General features: G+C 38.6%; 1 pseudogene across 1 annotated transcript in view; it reads right to left on the bottom strand.

The window, feature by feature from the left end:
• LOC308625206 (sulfotransferase 6B1-like) overlaps positions 1-21,439 on the bottom strand; it is a 29,358-nt pseudogene extending 7,919 nt beyond the window's left edge. The window contains exons 1-5 of the transcript in view: positions 21,295-21,439; positions 19,362-19,543; positions 15,574-15,700; positions 5,440-5,534; positions 5,041-5,227 (exon numbers count right to left, since the gene is read on the bottom strand). The product of the transcript in view is annotated as a sulfotransferase 6B1-like (transcript). The remainder of the gene's footprint in view (positions 1-5,040; positions 5,228-5,439; positions 5,535-15,573; positions 15,701-19,361; positions 19,544-21,294) is intronic.
• Positions 21,440-22,631: the final 1,192 nt, after the last annotated feature.

Here is a 22,631-nt window from a genome sequence, read left to right on the forward strand (position 1 = left end):
CCGGACATGGAAGCAACCTAAGTGTCCACTGACAGATGAGTGGATGAAGAAGATGTGGCACATATATACAATGGAATATTACTCAGCCATAAAAAGAAATGAAACTGAGTTATTTGTAGTGAGGTGGATGGACCTAGTGTCTGTCATACAGAGTGAAGTAAGTCAGAAAGAGAAAAACTAATACCATATGCTAACACATATATATGGAATGTAAAAAAAAAATGGTCATGAAGAACCTAGGGGCAGGATGGGAATAAAGATGCAGACCTACTAGAGAATGGACTTGAGGACATGCGGAGTTTTTTTTTTTTTTTTCCAAAGTAAACTGTGATTTTATTGTGAAAATCTCATAGATGGAACATTAAATTGAATATTTATTCTGTCCGTATCATTTTACAGTAATCTTACCACTTATTTTTGTACCATACATTTCAATTGCCTGTTTAGTGAAAATAAAGAAACCTACAGTTTTTGGCTTGTTTTAGCTTAAATTTTACCATTGAATTAAACACCCCACCATGAAATGCGTTGCCAACAGCCACATCCCAGCCCCTAAGTAAAGAATGTTTTGGCTGCTAGTTCAACCCCAAGGAAACAATCTTTGACTTCTATCACCTTAAAATGCCAGTGTTATTAGCAAAAGATTTTTGTTCCCCACAATAAAAACCAACCCTAGGATCTTTAAGGTCCTAGTTAACAAAATTTTCACGTGTGCAAAGTTTGACTGAAATAAATATATTTCTCTCATTTATCCTTCCCACCTAGCATTCCTGTTTTCAGCTAATTTTAAGGGATATAATTTCTAAAATTAGGGCAAAGAGTAAATTTCCTGCTTTCTACTTCAATGCTTTAACTCTCCTCCAACCTACACAGTTGTGGAGGATAAAAGAGCTGACATCTGACTCCAAGCATGAAGAAACAATATTAGCACACGTTAGTCTAACCATCTGCCAATTAGGGAAGGGTAAGCTGGGACAAATTGAGAGAGTGGCATGGACATATATACACTACCAAATGTAAAATGGATAGCTAGTGGGAAGCAGCCACATAGCACAGGGAGATCAGCTTGGTGCTTTGTGACCACCTAGAGGGGTGGGATAGGGAGTGTGGGAGGGAGGGAGACGCAAGAGGGAAGAGATATGGGGATATATGTATATGTATAACTGATTCACTTTGTTATAAAGCAGAAACCTACACACCATTGTAAAGCAATTATCCTCCAATAAAGATGTTTAATAAATAAATAAATAAACAAACAAATAAATAAATAAAAAGAAGAAGTAAAGTGGAAGTCTTCCACTTGGGGGAGAAGAAAAAGGAAAGAAAATAGTATCAGAGGGAAGATCCCAGAATCAGGAAATGGCATTGCTTCTAAAACACACCAACTGGGGCACAAGGTCAATTTCATGAGGTCAAAATGCCTGGCCCTTAGAAGGGCAATGTTAATGATATTAATTTACTTAATATTTTTCCGTCCTTCTTAGGTCTCCATTCCGGCCTCTTTTATCAATTCGCCTGAACCACTGTTGTCTTCTTCCGTTTGACCTGACTTTTGTTTGCTTGGTTTCTGATTTATTCTTTCACTCTAACTTTCATTTACTTTTTTTAAGCAAAAAAATATTTAAAAAATAATAGAGTATTTATATATGTAGGTTACAGAAAATACATACATAGATGCAAAAGAAGATAAAAATCAAGGAAATGTACCCAGCTCACATGGCTAATAAATTGGTTAACATGCATTCTTCTAGATGTTCTTCTTGGTAAACATATATAAGCATATAAACTGCATTTAAAAGTCCCACTGTTATAACCTACTTTTTTCACTTTTTCTACTTTGATCATCTTTCCATACTACTATTTATACACCTACAATGAAAATTACACTAAGTAGAGTAAGATTGTTTGGATTCAAATCTTGACTGTACCAGCTACTAGCTGTGTGATATTAGACAAGTTATTCAGGTGCTTGGTGTCTCAGTAAAACCACATATAGCATCCTCAAAAGTCTGTTGCCAAGTTTTAGATAAATCAAGTCATGTGCCTGGCACAGAGTAAGCACTCAGTAAATGCTAGCTATTCTTCATCTATAGTTTTAGTGACTCCATAATAAACCCCTGTATGGATGTAACTTAATATGTTTAAATTTCTGATTAGTAGCAATTTAAGTGCATCTGAGGTTTTCATTGTTATAAGCAGTATTGCAACATGCATCCTGTCCATACAGCTTTCCATACTCCTGTAATATCCCCCATAAATTTTAGTTTGTATGGGCCCTTGGACTTCTGACACTTACGTGGACTACTCCGTATCCTCCCTTGTCACCTTATCTCCATGGCCACCATAGTCACTTTCTAGAATATCAGCTCCATTTATGACTTTACAGTAAGGACAACTGCAGGCACAAATTCTCCTCTGAAAAGTGACGAATAGCTCCATGTGCCAAGGAGTCTGAATCACCAACTTCAGTCGTTTATTTGAAATGATGATTTTCAGAGGATGGATTCCCCACTCCCACTCCATCCAGCCAATGGAAGGAATGAAGTAAGTGGTCTCTACTGACCCTCCTTGTGTATAATTCCTCATACAGTCCTAATGTACCAACCGGCACTCATGGGAACTAGTATCAGAGAGGCTACTTCCACTGTTAACCTGTGTTCTGTTAGATCTAATATAAGGAGATCACTTTTAGGTAGAATTTAAATGCATTAGAATTAAGGTTGCTAGCTACAAGTATGTTGACATGATTTCACCTGGTGCTATTTGCTAGGGTCACTAGTCGGCAGGTCAGAGATAAACTCTTCTCATTAGAGTGAAATTTCTCAAGTTTGTAGAATAGGCTGTATGAATACTGAGTATTGCTAATCATATCTCAAAGGGAGGTGGTAAAAGACCTCAATAGAAGTATGGGGCTCCACTAAGGATTAGAACTTCCTCATTTCTCAGCATCCTCTTTACCATGGTCCCTCCCAAAATCTTCCTGTTTCTCTCCTCTTTGCTCATTTCTTTTCTTCATGCATCCTTTTCCACATTCTGTCTTCCCTTTATCATCCCTCCCCCACCCCTTCTAACCTTTCTCTTCACCCTGCCTTTCTCTAGCTCCCATACCGTTTCAATACTGTCCTCCATTCTCACGCTTCTTAAGAGTGGTCCTTCATTTCTACTCCTCTCCTTAGCCTCTTATCTCTTTAACCCCCTCCTGAGTGTGGATTCCATCCCCAATACTATAGAAACTGCATTCCCAGAATTCACAAATGGTAAATAAATGTTCATGTTTGACCCTAGTTTTCTTCCTAATTCTGGCTGATTTCTTTCCTTGGCTTGTCTTGGGCTGTTGATGTCAGGGTTCCTAGGGCTCTCCCTTCTATCCCTTTCTTCATGAGCCCTTCCCACTCACCCTGAACAATTTTACCTAATTCCACAGTCTGCTGATGCCTCCTAAGCTGACCTCTCAGCCGAGCTGCACCCAACAGTGGCTTGCTGCCCCTGCCCGAATTATGACCCTCAATGTTTCTTTACTTGTACTATTACAGCAACATTTTAACTGCACTTTTTGCCTCTGTTTTCACCCTCTTCTAATCAAATTTCCACTCTGACTCTATTATTTTCTAGCACACAGGTCTGACCATTGTCAGGTCCCTTCTTAAAACAGCAAACAGACCTCATGATGCCCATCAAAGCTTTTGTTCTCTGTCCACCGTCTTTATCTCTCTCATTCTGCTTCACGTATCATATACTACTTTAGCACATGAGATTACCTGTTCCTTCTAGAAAGTACCTTCTAATTCCATGGTGGTTCTGAGATTTTCTTCTTGCTGTAACATATTTCTTCCTTGTCATTTTCCTAGTAAAATCCTGCTCAGGCTTCCAGTCCCAGATCTGATCTCTTCACCTACTTTGCTAGGCAAATATTTTCTCTCCCTTATTCATGTTGCTATTCACATTTGCTCATACTATTAGTCTAGTTGTTATGACCTTGTATTATCATCTAGATTATGATCTTCTGAATGACAGGTCTGTATTTTATTAAATTTTTGAAACTTAGTTTTTAGAAAATAGTTTATTAATAAACATTTGGTAAATTGAATTCTCTCCTCTCTCTTAGCCCTGGGTTTCCAACTATAAGGAAATAAAAAATGAACCACAAAAAAGGACAAAAGTAATTTGCAAAGTTAAGATAATATCTGATTTACATGAATTGGCCAGTATTTGCTTTGGGATTAATTATATTCAGTTGAGGCAAAGAACGGAAATAAATGTGTGCTTTTAGTAAGAAACCTGAGTACATAAGTACAAAGAATTTTGTCTTTGTAAGTTATGAAAAATTTGAAAAATGTTAAAACATTTTCTCCCCAGATGTGTATTAAAATTCACATGTATTTCAAGACAATTCTACATCCAGATGTACCCAACCTGCTTCTAAGTAAAACGTCAGGAATTAGTGGAGAAGATTTATTTTCTTCTCTCTGTGTTTCCATGCAGAGGAACATCCTTAGATAACAATCCCAGCTTCTCTCTCCACCCCTTCCTTACTTCTGCAGGGTGAGTTATTTGATTGGTGAGGTTAGGGAAATGCACTGGTCACACTCATCAGCTCTCTTCTCTCTCCTGGAGAAAACATGAGTCATGTACCACTCTGTGCCATGCTCTAAGTGTCCTGCCCCAGTGGGGGTCAGGACTGCATTTGAGTGGCTGTGACTAAATGAGTATGTTTGTAAAATTCAGGGTTAGTTATTAGCAATCACACCAGGCTGCAGACCTGAGGCACATTCTTCACATAGCTTTATCATTTCTATCTGTTTGACACCTGTGTCTATCTTTCAATTGGTTCCTCACTGGGCCTGGGAATGTCAACGTCTGGAAAGAATGTAGTTCAAAAATTTCACTTAATAAACTTAATAAACGTTCACTGAGGGATGCCAATGTGCAATCCACTGTGCAAGGTATGGGGTGTACAAAGGTGCAATGAGAGATTAAAAATGGTGAAATGCAATTACTTCCAGATGTAAGCCCAGACAAAGCATCACATCTCTGACTTACCTTTCCTAAATACCAGGCTCCTATTAGATGTGAGGGCACAGATGGTATGATTTGGATCACGGTTTTCTTTGGCTGTATTATTTTTCATTTCAGTGAATGATGTTTTCCAAGCAATCTGATTAATTTCACCATCACTCATGCTTAAACCAAGGAAAGCAGTTATTTTCTTTATGGTTTTAGAAGGATCCTGAGCAAAAAGCAAATAAATACATACATATATATATATATATATATATATATATATATATATATATATATATATATATATACATACATATATAAAGTATATCTCATCAAAATACTAAATTCATTCTCTGAAAATGGAATTCATTGATTGATTTCCTGTTTTAACTTAATTCTACTTAAGTTTTCATTGTTGAAATGGTAGAAAGGACTTACTTTCTTCATTTCTTCATAGGATATAATTAGAATGTTCTTAGCATTTTTGTGTTCTTCCCAGCTTAAAACGTGATCAAACCAGGATCCATATACAACTAGAAGAAAAGTGAATTGTTGTGCTAATATTAAATGCTATAAAAAAAAGCTTTCATTAAACATTATCACTTTGCCTCCCTGGGTTCTTCCCACTTCAGTGAAGTGGTCAAAGTAAGGCACACACGTATTAGACTCTGGAGGGCAAGAGTTTTCCTTCAGAGAGCTCAATTTCACTATTTCAAATAAATATAATATTGTGAAATGAAGCTGGATGGCCCCCTCTTTTAATTAGGCTGAGGTGTTTTTTTCTTATTTTTAGTAAAATATCTTTTATCATCAGAGGGACTTCCCTGGTGGTCTGGTGGTTAGAACTCTGTGCTTCCACTGCAGGGGGCGTGGGTTCCATCTCTGGTTAGGGAACAAAGATCCCACAAACCACGAGGACAAAGAATAAAAACAGTGACAGCAGAACTACACAGATACATACTTTCCCAAGAATTGTGTTCTGATATCTACCTTGGATCTTGGGAGAAATAGGGAAACAATAAGAATTTATCATTTTCTTCCTGTAAAATGACATGCTTTTCATAATGATAAGTTCTTAGTATAAAAAGTTTATAAACATCCTCAAAACAAATTCTATTCACTTATCTTAGTTCAAGGCTGAAAAATACAGTTTTAGAGATTTCTCTGTAGTTGATATTATGCCTTTATCGTTTCATTAAATTGACAGCCTTAAAAATCTCCAGGGTTTATAAGTAAAATATTAAAAACGGGACTTCCCTGGTGGTGCAGTGGTTAGGAATCCACCTGCCAATGCAGGGGACATGGGTTCAATACCTGGTCTGGGAAGATCCCACATGCTGCAGAGCCACTAAGCCCATGCACCACAGCTACTGAGCCTGTGTGCTAGAGCCTGCGAGCCACAACCACTGACCCCACACACTGCAACTACTGAAGCCCAAGTGCCTATAGTCCGTGCTCCACAAGAGAAGCCACCACAGTGAGAAGCCCGCGCATCACAACAGAGTAGTCCCAGCTGGCCACAACTGGAGAAAGCCCACTCACAGCAACGAAGACCCAACACAGCCAAAAAAAAAGTATGCCACAGCAATAACCAAGTTTCTTTGTCAATTGCATTGTAATCAGATCTTTAACCGTGGCTTCTTAAATCTTTTGTCATTTGTAGACAGTTATTGTTTGTACTCTGATGCTTTTGCAAAAATGCTTCATCTTCAAGATTCATAGGAGGAATTTTTTGACAAGTACAGGTTTCTGATAGCTTTCAGATTATACTGCTGAACTGGAGAAATTAAAGAAATCTAATGGAAAATCTGATAGCTTAATAAAACTGTTAACAGAAGATTAAGATCAAGGATTAGTCACATAGGACTGAACAAATTGATGAATATGGTTATAATTGTTTAGTTTTTGTCTGAAATATTACTGGTTTTTAATCTGTGTTTTGAGCTATAAGGAAACCCTTCCCTTCAAGCTAATTATGACTTACAGCAATTTGGTAAGTTGTACTTTTGTAAGTAGAATTGAAATATTTATCTTTTCTCTCTACATGACCCCTCCAGAAATTGGAAATTCTTAGGTTCCCAGCAGCTTTATCAGGTGAATATGAAAGGCTGCCTCCTGGCAGGTGCAGGAATCTTGGGATATTTGGGGGACTCAGAGAAGAGAGGAGTCCATCCAAATCTATAGATATCATAGGTGGAATCTGATGTCAAGCCCTTGGTGTGGCTTTCCTGGCCTTGAGAGGCCTTTTTAAAGTTCAACTTGTTACTCTTTATAAAAAGTTCCAGCAGAGCCACCTTAAAAGAACCTGTATGATCAATTACACTTATGTAAATAATCAAGCCGAGTTTATTAAAACCAGACTTATTTTGCAAATAAATTAGTCTTAATTTGCCTACATTTGGTAGAAATGAGGGTAATTTTAGTAGACATAAAAAAAAAATCATGTTGGGTTTCCCTGGTGGCGCAGTGGTTAAGAATCTGTCTGCCAATGCAGGGGACACAGGTTCGAGCCCTGGTCCGGGAAGATCCCACATGCCGTGGAGCAACTAAGCCCGTGCGCTACAACTACTGAGCCTGCGCTCTAGAGACTGCGCGCCACAACTACTGAAGCCCGCACGCCTAGGGCCTGTGCTCTGCAACAAGAGAAGCCACCGCAGTGAGAAGCCCACTCTCTGCAACTAGAGAAAGCCCGCTTGCAACAAACAAGACATAACACAGCCAAAAATAAAATAAATAAAATAAAATAAATTTATTAAAAAAATCATGTTTTGGGCTTCCCTGGTGGCGCAGTGGTTGGGAGTCCGCCTGCCGGTGCGGGGGACGCGGGTTCGTGCCCCGGTCCGGGAAGATCCCACGTGCCGCGGAGCGGCTGGGCCCGTGAGCCATGGCCGCTGGGCCTGCGCGTCCGGAGCCTGTGCTCCACAGCGGGAGAGGCCTGCATGCCGCAAAAAAAAAAAAAAAAAAAAAATCATGTTTTGGTGGACCATTAAGTTCTACGGTTGTTGTCTTTGAGTTTTTTTGTATTTACCACCTAAGACTCACTTCTCAGATGGCTCCTTCTTGCTATGTTACATTACCAGAAAGATTTTTTTCTGAAACTTACTATCACAGTAATCTATCTTTGGAAGAAGAATAGATGCCCCATGACCTGCAACCAGGACATTGTGCACACTGGAAAAGACGTCAGTTAAAGGAATCTTTACAGCCACTTTGGAAAGAACCCTATCAGGCCTCCTCTCCTGAATGAACTGCAAATCTTTTTTGTTTCTAACACCTGACTAAGACCATCACTACCAGACCAGGATGAGAAGACAACATCTGAAGTAGACAGCTGACCCAAGATGCTGGACAAGGCTCATATAGCAATTACTTTGCTAGCTGTTCATACTTTTACTTATGAACCAAATGTATTTCTTCCCTGGACTCAATTGTTTTCCAGTTTGAAAAAGTCAATCCAATTGCTGTGTTTGTGGCCAGCTGCCTATGTCCAATATTCCTAGTTTACCTTGGTAGATTTCTCTTCTCCAGGATTCTAACTGGATGGCTCTTAGAAATTTTATTTTAGAAGAAAGAAATTCTAGTAGCATGCAAGCTAATGCTACCACCAGTATCAATAAGTGAGACCCTCTTACATGACCAACTAATGACACTTGTTCTGAACCTGGCCATAAATACTCCTTTACATTAAATGTTCAGTACTGCGTAGCAGTGGATTTATGGAACAAGTTTATGGCCTTGGCTTTCCCCAGGTTGGTTAGGAAGATGCACAACTGATTTCCTTTGGGCTCAAGGTCACTTACAGGAAGCCTTGAAACAGCCCCTGCCAATCTGCCTTTAATGTGAGCAAGCTGGGTTTCCATGAGTTTTCCAATGGTATGTATGACCATTTGGCTGTGACACTCTTTCCTTCACTAGGGATAGGAGATATCATTAATCACATGTAGGCTTTAACAAAATTTACTCAGCAATCTTTGAATGATAATAATCAAGCCATTAGCTTGCTCAATTTGGAAGTCTCCATGATGAGAAAAGTGGTCCTACAGGATTGCATGGCCCTGGATATTCTAACTGCTTCTTGCGGGGGGGGAACTTGTGCTATAATACATACTAAATGTTGTGTTTTTATACCTGATGGGTCTTCTAATGTGACCTGTTTTATGACACATGAAGAATCAAATTTCCCCTATGAAAGATCCTCTTCCCAATCTAAAGGAAATAATAGGAAAATGGTTTGGTTTAGGAAGATCTTGGCTTCAGTCTTTATTAATGACATTGTTACTCCTATTGGCAATTTTGACTACAGTTTGTGTAATTTATAAAGTGACAGTTTCTCAAGCTGTGTATCAACTTCTACTAAGATAATGATATCTAAACTTGAAACTATTTATCATATCTACAGTTCTCTATAAATTAATGAATGTGTACAATGCACATGCAAGGTAAAGTTGGCACCAGTCCTATTGGACAACTTGGAATTGACTGTTACTCTTTGCCATATATCTTACTAGTACAACCCCCTAAAAGGAAAGAAAGAACCGGGCTATTAATACCTGACATCAAGGGACATGGTGGACTCAGGCTAGGTAAGCAACCACCCTGGCATCAAGGGACCAAATATATGATCACCTAATGCTTACTATTAAAAGATTAATGATCAAAAGCAGGAAATTGATTAATTAAAATTCATATTTTATGGTAAGATGAGAAAAATTTAAACATAAAAGTTTTCTCTGCCTGTTTGGACCTCCTCCCTCCCCTTTAGAGTGTCTGCATTAACCAGACATCCTTAGGAGAAAACATTCCTTCTTAATCTTGTAAGAAGTCATGATGACTCATGACTCACTTTGTACATATAGATCTGGATCGTGTAAACTATCAATAATATGTCATTTGACATATAACCCGTTGTCTCAAAACTTATATAACTGTGCTTTGACCTCAAATGGATGGAACTGTCCTCAGAGCTTTCTGAAAGACTGTCTCCTGGGTTTTAATCCTCAGATTGGCTTAAATAAAATTTTCCATTTTTTCTTAGGCTATTGATTAATTTTTTGTCGACATCTCCTTAACATCTAAAGATTTAATACTAGCTAATGCCTCAATCATAAAAGAGCTACTCTACTAGTGATTTCCTGAAGATCTATTGACTGCTGATTCATTTTAATAAACATTTATTAAGCCATTAGTGTCTGCCAGACATTGTGCTATACATTTAGGACATTAAATCTTTGAATAAATTGAAGTATAATTAATTCCAAACTAACTGCAGTTTTTCATGACTTCAGCTCCTGAGGAAGCAAAGGGCAAAAAAATAATGTATTTTTTTTGGCCATATCATATGGCATGAAGGATCTTAGTTTCCTGACCAGGGATCGAACCTTTGTCCCTTGCACTGGGAGCACAGAGTCTTAACCATTGGACCACCAGGGAAGTCCCATAATGTATTTTTAAAACAAGAATTTCCAGGACTACAGTGGTATCGTTATAGTGTTAGCCCAATTTTCTGCTCCATGGGCCCAGAGGACTATGTAATAAGAATCGGTGCCAAGAAGAGCTGCCCTGATACAATCTTCAGTTACTAGCAATCTCACTGCTATTTCAATGACTTACATAATACTTTATCTTAGAATTACCCAAATTACCATATCAGTGATAAGAAGTTTATCTTCTAAGAATGGCCAACCTTTTCCAAGGCACAAAACACATGGTAGGAGGAAGATTGATTTTCTCTCAAATTTAGGAAGTCTCTAGAAACCCAGACTATGCTCATAGTCTCAACCTGCCTCTCCAACTCCCCTCAGCAGCTACAGCCCAGCCCTGGTGATTAATGTCACTGCCTAGAGTTGCTGATGCTATGGAAGCTCCCAATACTGTCAGGGGAGCCTGTGCTTCTATAGCCAAGAGGCTGAGGAGGGACAGAGATCCAGTGCCATACCCAGTGATTAGATGTAATTGACCTTGTCCATTATGGTTTTTCAGTAGGAAATATATTCCAACATAGCCGAAATAGATTTAAGAATAAACTTTGCATAATAGCCTGATCATAATTTGAGACCCAGCTATTCTATTATTGACTAATTAATTCATCCTCCACCTTGTTCCAAAAGGACTTAAGCCACACAAAAGAATCTAAAGAAATTCACTGCCTGTGGCTTCCTTACTAATATAGGAAATTACAGTTTTGGTTCATGTTTTAATCAGAATCCTCATTGTCTAGGTCATAAGTAGACCTATGGCTTTAAAGAAAATACAGCTTCTAAAACAGATTTGAAATATTCCTTTAATGGAAAATGTTTTTCTGCACATTGTTCAGGAAATTACAGAATTATTCCACCACCTCCTGGCCTTAACATATGCCTGGATGGCCCTTCTTCTGCTATCCAAAATTACTCATTCCTCTGAAATGCCCCTAAATAGAAGTTGCTCTTTCTCAACCAACCCGTGTGTCTTAGGGTCTGGAGAGTGAGTCAGAAATCTCACTGCTTCCTACCCACTTCTAGAACGCCTCCCTCCTACAGAATCCAGGCACCTTCGGGAATCACGGTTTTGAATATACTACTCTTTCCATCCTTGTCTCAGTCAGAAATCAGCCTTGGGATCTCTCTCCCACAGTCACTGAAGATTCTGATTTTCGACCAAAATCTTAATGGGTAGCTTCTACAATCTCCTATTCTGACCATTTTTTTCACTTTCTTCCTTTTATTCATCCCCTCGACAACTGACTTGCCAATACCTTCTTATTTGCCCTCTAATTGTTTATTTCAATCACCAAAAAGCACCCAGTGTTAAACTAAAGCATTTCCTCTTCTCTCCCTCTCTCTCCTTGCTGCTGAGTTCTGCTGAAGAAATTTACACAACTCTATGTATTTATACCACTGCAAATTCATTTTTCCAACTTTAAGGGCTCCAGAGTTGCCTGGCAAACCTATTTGTCCTGCACGAACACATTCTCTTATTCTTCACATCAGCTATTTCAAACCTCCCACATTTCCTGCAAACCCTGTGCCCTACTCTTATATCCAGTTATAATGAGGATCTTAGTTTCTAGTTTCTAGAAAGTACTCTGATGATAGATAACTGTGCAGAAAACAAAACTCGCTGGGATGCAGTGGCCTAGGAAATATAAAGTTCTAAAGTTGTCTCCAGTTCTAATATAAAACTGGACAGGGGGCTGTAGGGGAAAAAATAAAATGCTACTATTGCATTGAGAGATTAATCTGTCAGGATATTGCCAGAATGCAATTTATAGTTATTATGTAATTTGAAAACCTAAAGCGTATTTGTAAACTGAAAGAGAAAATTAAATGATTAGACAAATGTGTAGCTATGTATATCTTTACTGTCCTGTCTTGTCATATCATGTGTATTTAGGTTTATGGTTTGGAATTGGGTACAGGGTATCATGATGCCTCAGCCATAAATGAATCTTTCTGGATAAATATCTACTTGTATCATTTCCACCCTAATGTGAAACTATGTAAGTCTGTGTGTGTTTAAATGTCTATGTTTAATAGAATAAGTGAGTAGATTTCTACAGGAAACTTTAGCCATCACATAACTATAACCTCTAAATAATTCTACAAAATAGATAGTTTTGTCAGTCCTATTTTACATTAGGAATCTGAACCTCAGAACAGCTAAGCTACTTGTCCAAAGCCATACAGGGAATAAAATAGAGTCAGGACTTCATCCCAGTTCTTCTGTCTCCGTAGCCTGTTCTTTCTAATATATCACGTCATTTGCACATAACCCTCCCCTCAAAAAGACACAGAAGAACATCCCTCACACGCAGTCACGTACATACAAACATCCCCTACCCCGCACACATAGGAAAACAAATACCCTATCTTATAAATAGTAAAAAGGGAAGCTACCACTCTTAACTAAAGCTTTAGCGGTTCAGTGACTATTCGTCTTGTGACACAGTTGGCCTAGGCTGGATTACTTGACTGTAGAATACTTACAAGTCAAATCCCTATGAACTCAGCTAAGAAGGTGTGAAAGAATCATCTGCAATATTTTTTCTGACTACACTCTTGCCTTCCCAGATATTCTGCCGGGACTCCTGACAATGGTAGCAAAGGTAGACGCTCCATGGTAGCTAGTTTGCTTCCCTGCGTGTGGCCTGGGTTGTGGCTGCCCTCATAGACAAACAACCTCTAGGACAGGAGCAGGCCCTAGTCAGACCATACCCAGAGGAAGCTTTGCCTTCCAGCACCACAAAATAATAGAGATATCACCAAAGGAGAGCTCATGCAGTGCTGAGAGAAGGGTGGTGAACCACAGTCTGTAATAGTTGGAGATGAACACAGCTTCTCTTTTTTTGAGGAAAAGCAGACTCAAGATCTGTTTTTTAAAAAATAATTCATGTATTTAAACTCTGCTTATTCCAAAAATGGAATTGAGGCAGAGGGAGGCATGTTAACTATCTTCAAATATTTAGAAGGCGATCAGGTGGAAGATGAATTCATGATCGGGGGACAGTTGTTTTGCTGGACGAGTTAAGGCACAGTGGTCAGAGCAAAGATTTTGGAGCTCACACTTGAATTAAATCTTGGCTCTCCTCATTAGTTATGCATCTGTGGATAAGATATTTGGCCTCCCAAGGCCTGCATTCCCCTCACCTGTAAAGTGAGGATACTAAGATCTACCTCATTTGTTCTAGTGAGGATGAAATGAGTTCGTGTTTGCATAGCACTTATGGCTGTATGACATGGTACGTGCACAATCTATATCACATGGTAAGATTTTTAAAAACATCTTAGCAGTACCAATATTGAATGTGTTGCTTTGGGGCAAGAGGGAGGGGTGTGAACTTGTTGTCAAGGGTAAGAAGTTCAAGCTTAGCCTCTACAATTCCTGGGGATGTTGTAAAGGTGATTCAAACATCAGGTGGGTGTTTTAACCAGAAGGCCTTTGATATACCTGTCATTTCTGAAATTTGATGATTCTACCAAATATGTGCCATTAGATAGGGAGCAAAATAGAAAGAGAAGTTCAAACAGTGTGAGCATAGTATATTCTTCCTTAGGGATTACAGCAAAACAAAATATTAAACCCTGGGACTTCCCTGGTGGCGCAGTGGTTAAGAATCCACCTGCCAATGCAGGGGACACAGGTTTGAGCCCTGGTCTGGGAAGATCCCACCTGCCACGGAGCAACTAATCCCATGCACCACAACTACTGAGCCCGCGTGCTGCAACTACTGATGCCCATGCACCTGGAGCTCGTGCTCCGCAACAAGAGAAGCCACTGCAATGAGAAGCCCGCGCACGGCAACGAAGAGTAGCCCCCGCTCGCTGCAACTAAAGAAAGCCTGCGCAGCAACAAAGATCCAACACAGCCAAAAATAAAAACAAACAACAACAACAACAAAAAAAAACACTGTTGCTGGTGAGTTTCCAATGTCCTCATGTTACGGTTACTCTTGCTGTGGCCTCTCTTAAATTAACAAGTAAAAGCTTAACAATTTGCAAGTAAAATAGTGAAAGTAGCAATTAAGTCCAGTGAGAGATAAGATCCTCAGGGAACACACCATTTCTAAATCCTGTCTCTTCTAGATTCTGCATCATCTTGGTATATTATTTTTGTTTAATGAAAGCCTTGGGAATTCAGAAGAGTTTTTGTTTTGTTTTGTTTTCTTTAAGTGCTCCAGACACCACTGAGTCAGGGAAAAAAGAATAAATCCAAAGGTCACACATAGTGGCAGGCCCAGCATGTGCTGTGCAGCTCAATAAATGATGTATCATTGTGGTGTTTTCAGAATAAATTACTTTCTGCCAAGTGTCAAGATGGCAAATTCTTTGTTATAATTGGGGAATTGGGGGTTTGTGTGTGTGTGTGTGTGTGTGTTTGTGTGTGTGTGTACTGTTTGACTTGTTTTATTTTCTGTGCAGGTATATATAAGGCATGTTTCAAGCTACCTGTCTAGCTTTCAGCTGTATCTCACTGTACTCTAATCAGTGAATAATTACTTCACTGAGAAGACTGATGGTATATGAAAAAAAGAAATGCTTGATCAGAATTAATCTGTTCTGAAGACCTTAAAACCAGCTAATAGGGACTTCCTTGGTGGTGCAGTGGTTGAGAATCTGCCCGCTAATGCAGGGGACATGGGTTCAAGCCCTTGTCTGGGAGGATCCCACATGCCACGGAGCCACTGGGCCCGTGAGCCACAACTGCTGAGCCTGCGCGTCTGGAGCCTGTGCTCCGCAACAAGAGAGGCCGCCATAGTGAGAGGCCCGCGCACCGCGATGAAGAGTGATCCCCGCTTGCCACAACTAGAGAAAGCCCTCGCACAGAAATGAAGACCCAACACAGCAAAAATAAATAAATTAAAAAAAAAAAACCAGCTAATAAGGCATTGCTCTTATGTACTACCCACTGGTGATAAGAAAAACTGTGAGGGAGCAAAGTGAGAAAGAATTTGCTTAGAAGAAGCAAAAGAATAATCTATTCAAATGTATTTCTCAAAATAGGCAGTTAGGATTCATTTGAACTTTTGGAAAATGCTTTCATTTTGAGCAGAAGTATTCCCTGTATATTATGAATAAAAATCATAGTTGCATTTACCATCTCCTCTTAGGAACAGCTCAAACAATTCATGCCAGGTTTCAATGCCAGGGAGATTAGGGTTCTCTTAGTAGTAGTGGAAGAGTGAAACAGCTGTATCTTTTGGATTCCTAATGATGTAGATAATCTGTTAAAAAATACCCATTTATTTTTGGAGGGAAATAGCCCCAACACAAAACATTTCCTAAAAGAAAGTAGCAGCCAAACTTACCTGTGCAAGTCACAACTTTTTGGTAGCTTCAGCTGATTATTAAACACAGACTTAGACGAGTGTTTCTCAAAACTTAAGGTGCATAAAAATCATCAGGGGATCTTGTTAAAATGCAGACTCTCATTCAGAAGTTCCAGGATGAGGCCTGGCATTGAGCATTTCTAACAAGCTCCCAAGCGATGTTGATGCTGCCAGCCCACTGACCACACTTTTTGAATTTATGTGATAAAATTTGGTAGTAATATTTTAGGGGCAGACTTGAGAGACCCTACTCATTTGAAGGACAAGCTTAATTTTTTAGTATCCATGTATTATAAAACATGATTTATATACAAGAAGATTTCTTACAAATTGTTCATATTTATAGGAAGAAGAATGCTTTGGAATTCCTTTTTGTACAATTTGATCCTCCAAAGAGCAGAGAATCTGAGATACCCTCCCACTTTATACAAATACTGCAACTGCAATTTAATTTGATTCAATAAATATTAATTTAGTACCTATTGTATACCAGGTAGTGTGCAGTGTTCCAGAGGCAAGGAATAGAATAACGAGCAAGACAGAAATGATTCCAGCCCTCTCAAAACTTGCAGTCAAGTGAGGGAAGCAGATAATTAAACACACTCTTGACAGTGCAGTGTTACGAAGGTTGTAACAGCGAAGCACAGAGAGCTTTAGGAGCATGTAAGAAACCTCTGGAGACCAGTGTGAGAAGTCTGGATGTAACAGGACTGTCCTCAATCATGGTCAGCATTGCTGGAGTACCAGATACTCTACTTGCTTTTTAAATGAAAATCAAGGTGGACACATTTTACTTAGATAAGGAAGTTTCTACTGAGTCATTTTTAATACATAACTATCTTTCCCTACTGTGTTCATAGTCCAGGTTGTGACCCTAAGGCACAGCATCTGCTGCTCTTTACTTGAAAGATACACAAAGACCATGACACACAAGAATGAAGAGCCACCTTTAACCCCACCATTATCTTCTCTTCATCCCAAGAGATAACTGTGGAGTAACCCAGCACCTCAGACTTCCTCTAAATGCCCTAAGCTTCCTGAGCAGATTCACAAAAACCCCAAGGCCCAAAGATGACAGTTTAAAAATCCACTGCCTTAACAAAAAGGAATAAATGACCAAATTTTAAACCTTAGACATCCAGATGGAGACTTTTTTTTTTTGGTAGAGAGAAGAATTTTTTAGGGCCTTTGGAGAACCTTCCCTCAAAGTTGCATGTCAGTACGATCTAGTGGGAAGGTCAGTGCAACCCATTAACACATATTTTACCAAAAGAGGTTAAAAGAATGTGTTCTGTAACTATGCATGGTGACGAATGTTAAGTAGACAGTGTGGTGATAGTTTCGCGATACACAGGAATACGGAATCACTATGTCATACATCTGAAACTAATATACTGTTATGTGTCAATTACACTCAATAAACATGCACAGATGTAGAGAACAATGTATGGACACCAAGGGACGTGGGGAAAGCGGTGGGGGGGGTGATGGGATGAATTGGGAGATTGGGATTGACATATATACACTAATATGTATAAAATAGATAACTAATAAGAACCTGCTGTATAAAAAATAAATTAAATTAAAAATAAAAACACACACACATTAGGGATGTACTTAGCACTTAGAAACTGTAAGAAACATTAGGGGGGAGGTTGAGGGATATGAAGGGAAGGCAGAATAGTACTCTGGAGAAAAAATTAAATATTAACTAAATATTCAAAAAATAAAAATTTTTAAAAATTAAAATTCTATTTAAAAAATTAAATATTAACTTATCATGAAATGAGCTGAAACATAAATTTCATGTAAGAAAGTTGGGAAACATTATAAAAGGAGAGACAAAGGTTAGGAATAAAATATAGGAGGCCAAGTAGGGTCAAGAGCTGCTAGGGAAAGATCGGAGGAGGAACTTACTCTCTGACCGGCCCTCCTGGGGCATTTAAGGCTTGTCCAATCCCCGAGCTCTCAGGGCTCGGCCATCAGCAAGAGGGGACAGGTCATCCTCTAGGGAGACCAGGGGCAATCAGGCAGTCTCAGTCCCCATTAAGGGTCACACTGAAATGATTGTACCTTCAGGCTGTACTGTGAGTGTGGTGGTTTTAAGATGCACCCTAACCTATCTGAGTTTCAGTTTCTTTACTTATAAGAGGAAAATATGTGTGTGTTGTAATGTTTATAAAGCACAGCTTAATCTCTGGTAGCATTTGTTATCAGTTTTACTGTATTGCCCTGAGTAAGGGTAATTGAGCTTACCAGACTCCTTTCCTCCCCAAATCTCTCTCTCCTTGTCTTAGAGACAGTCTGTTTGAAATGAAGATGCTCAGTTGAGTCAAAATGTACTCAGGTTAGTATACTTTCACCTGTTCTGATAGATTTGCCTGGGATAAAAACAAAACTTCATGGCATTCGCCTCTCATTGTGTTTACTTTTATTTGGGTGGAAGAGTAGCTGATGTATGTGGAAACACTGTGGTCGCAGAGTTATAATCATCAGAAGATCTGCTTCAATTTATGCACATTTGGTAGGGTTTTTTTTTGTTTTTTTAAGAATATGGCTGACATTGTTTAAAGAGGCTTCATTACTGGGAAATTGTTTACAGTGGACACATGTATCTTGCCTTTGCTTTACAAATATTATTCTCTTTTTTTTCTGATCATGCATTTCTCCATGAAAACAAATTTGAATAAGAAGTATATGAAGATAGAAGATATTCTTTAAAATTAGAAGTAACTTCTTTGTTTTTTTTTTTTTTTTTGGCTCTGTTGTGTCTTCGTAGCTGCACGCAGGCTTTCTCTAGTTGTGGCGAGTGGGGGCTACTCTTCCTTGTGGTGCCTGGGCTTCTCATTGCTGTGGCTTCTCTTGTTGTGGAGCACAGGCTCTAGGCACGTGGGCTTCAGTAGTTGCAACACGTGGGCTCAGTAGTTGTGGTGCACTGGCTTAGCTGCACCATGGCATGTGGGATCCTCCCGGACCAGGGCTCGAACCCGTGTCCCCTGCATTGGCAGGCAGATTCTTAACCTCTGCACCACCAGGGAAGTCCCAGAAGTAACTTAAAATAATAATGTGGGGACTTTAAAAACAGCTTGAGGTAAATATTCTTTAGTGTTTTATATTATAGTTTATTTTTTATTCTTTTCCTATATACTCTTTTGCAAAAATTATAGATAAAATAATTAAAATAAAATTATTAAGGCAGTTTTTCCTTCCCTAGACATCAATATTTAAAGTAAAAGAACTCAAACCAGATTCAGAATAGAATAAGACATTGTCTAACGTAATTACAGTTGACATACTGATTCAGATTTCTTTCATTACTGAAAGATAATAATTTTTATGAGCTAGATACTGTGGTAACACCTATACACTCATTATCTTGTTTCATCTTCATCACACTATATGAGATGAATATTATTATCCCTGTATTAAATGAGAAAACCAAAGCTCAGAGAGCATCAGCAATTTTCAAAGGTCACATAGCTTGAAAGTGACACAGCAAGAATCCAAGTCCAGGTTTGTGTACCCCCGAGTCCCTGCCCTTAACCATTGAACTTACCTTGCATTGTTTTTGTTTAATATTCATTGGTAGCACGTTGTAGTTCAAATGCGTTGGGATAACTCCTCTCACGGTACATTTTTAGCTCTTCAAATTTAGAAATGTCTCCCAATTCAATAGAGGTGTTAGGGTAATTCTAGCAGTGGGAATGTTCTCAATGATTTTTGCAATCCAGTGAGTGCCTTCATAAGAAAATAAAATGAAATGCGTTTTATAATTAAGTGATACTCAAAATGAATATAGAAAATTAGTATGAGGTTATAAAAGCAATGAATGCATTAATTTTATTATAAATAGTTGTCCCCTCTTGACACCAACTGAAACCTGTTGAAACCTTTGAGATGTTAATTCACTTTACAGGAGGAATCACATTTTAAAGAGCGTGAAGAGTTATGAAAACTGTATATACTGTTTCCTCAGCTTGAAATACTCTTCTATGTTACCACTCACTTCTAGAACCTTCTCTAATTCACAAACACACAGATCTTTTTATTCACGATTCCTACTGGTCCTGCAAGCTCATGCATCTTGCTGTATTAAAAACTGTCTTCTGAATCCCCACTCCCCTCTCATAATTGCTCTCTCTCTTTCTATCCCTTGGAAGCAGCACACACCAGAATAGAGTTGCCACTGCTTGCATTCATGTCTGTCTCTCTATTTCCCCCTTGAATACAGACACATAATCTTATTTTTGTTTGTATGCAAATACAGAGTAGTTGTGCAAACAAAACATTTGAACAATGAACGAATGCCATATCCAAATGTCATGGAGATGCATACCTACTACCATGAAGTCTGGAAGAAATACCACTTTATGTTTACCTGAAGCAAATGAAGATATGCTCCAGTGCTGTAGACTATAGTAAATTGGAGCAAAGAGGTAGAAGTTTGGGTGGGGAGGGTGTTTCACTCATTTGAAAGCAATGCCCATAAAGGGTTTAAATGAGGCCTGGTTTCCATTTATCTCATTGTAAGTCCAATTAGATACAATATCAACAAATTTACAATTGACTAAATATTTAAACAGTGCTCTCTTTAACACTATATGTTTTAAATTTAAGACAATTTTAGATTATAATGTTAATAAGTCTTAAATATGTATAATTATAATAGTCATATAAATGTGACTCCTATAGTAGTGATATTTGCATTATTTTAATTAAACATACTGATTTATTCTGATGAAGAAGAGAGAATATACAGCTTTGTGTTGCTGAAAGGGACCTCCTGGAAACTAGTGGAAGATGTCAATTTACAGGCACCAATACGTCCAGTGGAAGCCTTAAATATGGTTGTTTGTATATGGTATAAATTAGCCACCTGTTCTTATCAGCCCAGAAGAAAACCATTATTTATAAATCAATCATTAAGTATAAACTGTATATTTATCACTATGCCTGGCTCAAAGTATGAAGAGAATTCATAATGTTATAGATATTATGCTTATTATATGTATTAACATCTGTATGTCTTCATGAATAAAATAGAAACGAAAGTGTAGTAAAGCTCTAATTTCTCCAGTTGAATTTTCTCAAAGCACATCTTTTGGCTTTCTAATGTCAAGATTTTTCATTAAAATAAGCATTTAAGGGCTTCCCTGGTGGCACAGTGGTTGAGAGTCCGCCTGCCGATGTAGGGGACGCGGGTTCATGCCCCGGTCCAGGGGGATCCCACATGCCGCGGGGTGGCTGGGCACGTGCGCTGTGGCCGCTCTGCCTGCGCATCCAGAGCCTGTGCTCCACAGCGGGAGGGGCCACAACAGTGAGAGGCCGGCATACCGGAAAAAAAAAAAAAAAAAAAAAAAAAAAAACTTTAAGGTACTCTAATTTCCTGTGGAAAAATTCTGAAAAATAAATGTTTGATAAAATTTATTATTATGTGTATTATTATTATTGTATTTCTACATTATAAAATACATTAAAATAAACTTTACCAGGTTTTGGATAGGACACCAGAAACACATCATCTTCTCTTGCCTCAGAAGAATCCAGGGAATTTAAAAGTTCTTCTGAAGACATAGTAGAAAAGAGGATTCCCTTGAATTTATGAAGAACACTCGATTGGCTCTCGGATGACATGTTTCATCAAATCAATCAAAAAGTATTTACTAAACACTAACTTTACCCGAGGCACAGAGCAAGGGTTGTCCTTGATTTTAATCCTAGCTCACTGGCAATGTAATCACTGAGCTAACATTCGAATCAGAGGAACATATATATATACCTTTTGCAATTCTTCACAAGAGTAATTTTTAAGTGATAACTGAGCCAAAGGCTACTGTGAAAACGATGTTATCTGAATTTTGCTGATAACACGTTACAAAATATTCCCTCCAACTTGACTCAGATAGTTTACATACACAGCTATCAAGTTATCAGAGTGTAATCATTATATTAAGGGACTAAGGTTCATCAAATCCTTTGTCCTAAATAAGGAGAGACTTTTAGTGGCTATAATGGATTATATCATTGTGGAAGTAACTGGAAAAATTGAGCTTCTTCTGGTTAATATTAACACACAGTAGAGGAAGCAGCTAGTATTGCATTTCAGGAAGAAAAGAGGAATGGAGTAAGAAAATACAAATTTTTCTAGGAATTGGTAGATAAATCTGTGACTAACTATAAACCCCGCAGTAAATACTTTAAATAAAAAGTACAAAAGATAATATGGGAATCAGGAAACCCAAGCAAAAAACAAACAAAAAAAATCTTGAGCTTTGATGTACACAGGAAGTTTTTTGGTTGAACTAATAAAATCTTGTTTGAGTCATTCTTAGCTTCTGTCACCAATATTGTTATATTCTGGATTGAATTAGATACGGCAATGAAGTGCCCAGTTACCTCAATGAACCACATTTGAATCTTTTCTGTTTGCTCGTCTAAACATTAAAAAGAAATGCACACCAACAAGGAAATAATCACCATTTTAGTTGAGCACAAAAAAGTAGAGGTCAATTGTTGAAGAACTAATTGAAGAAGATACAAATGGAGCTGAGGAAGATGGCGGAAGAGTAAGACACGGAGATCACCTTCCTCCCCACAGATACATCAGAAATACATCTACACGTGGAACAACTCCTACAGAACACCTACTGCATGCTGCCAGAAGACCTCAGACCTCCCAAAGGCAAGAAACTCCCCACGTACCTGGGTAGGGCAAAGCGGAGAGATTCCCGCACAGAGGATCGGTGCCGACCGGCACTCACCAGCCCGAGAGGCTTGTCTGCTCGGCCGCCGAGGCAGGCGGGGGCTGGGAGCTGAGGCTCGGGCT

The sequence above is a fragment of the Mesoplodon bidens genome (genome assembly GCF_964165515.1).
Source record: "Mesoplodon bidens genome assembly, chromosome: 11".
NCBI classification, from domain to species: domain Eukaryota; kingdom Metazoa; phylum Chordata; class Mammalia; order Artiodactyla; family Ziphiidae; genus Mesoplodon; species Mesoplodon bidens.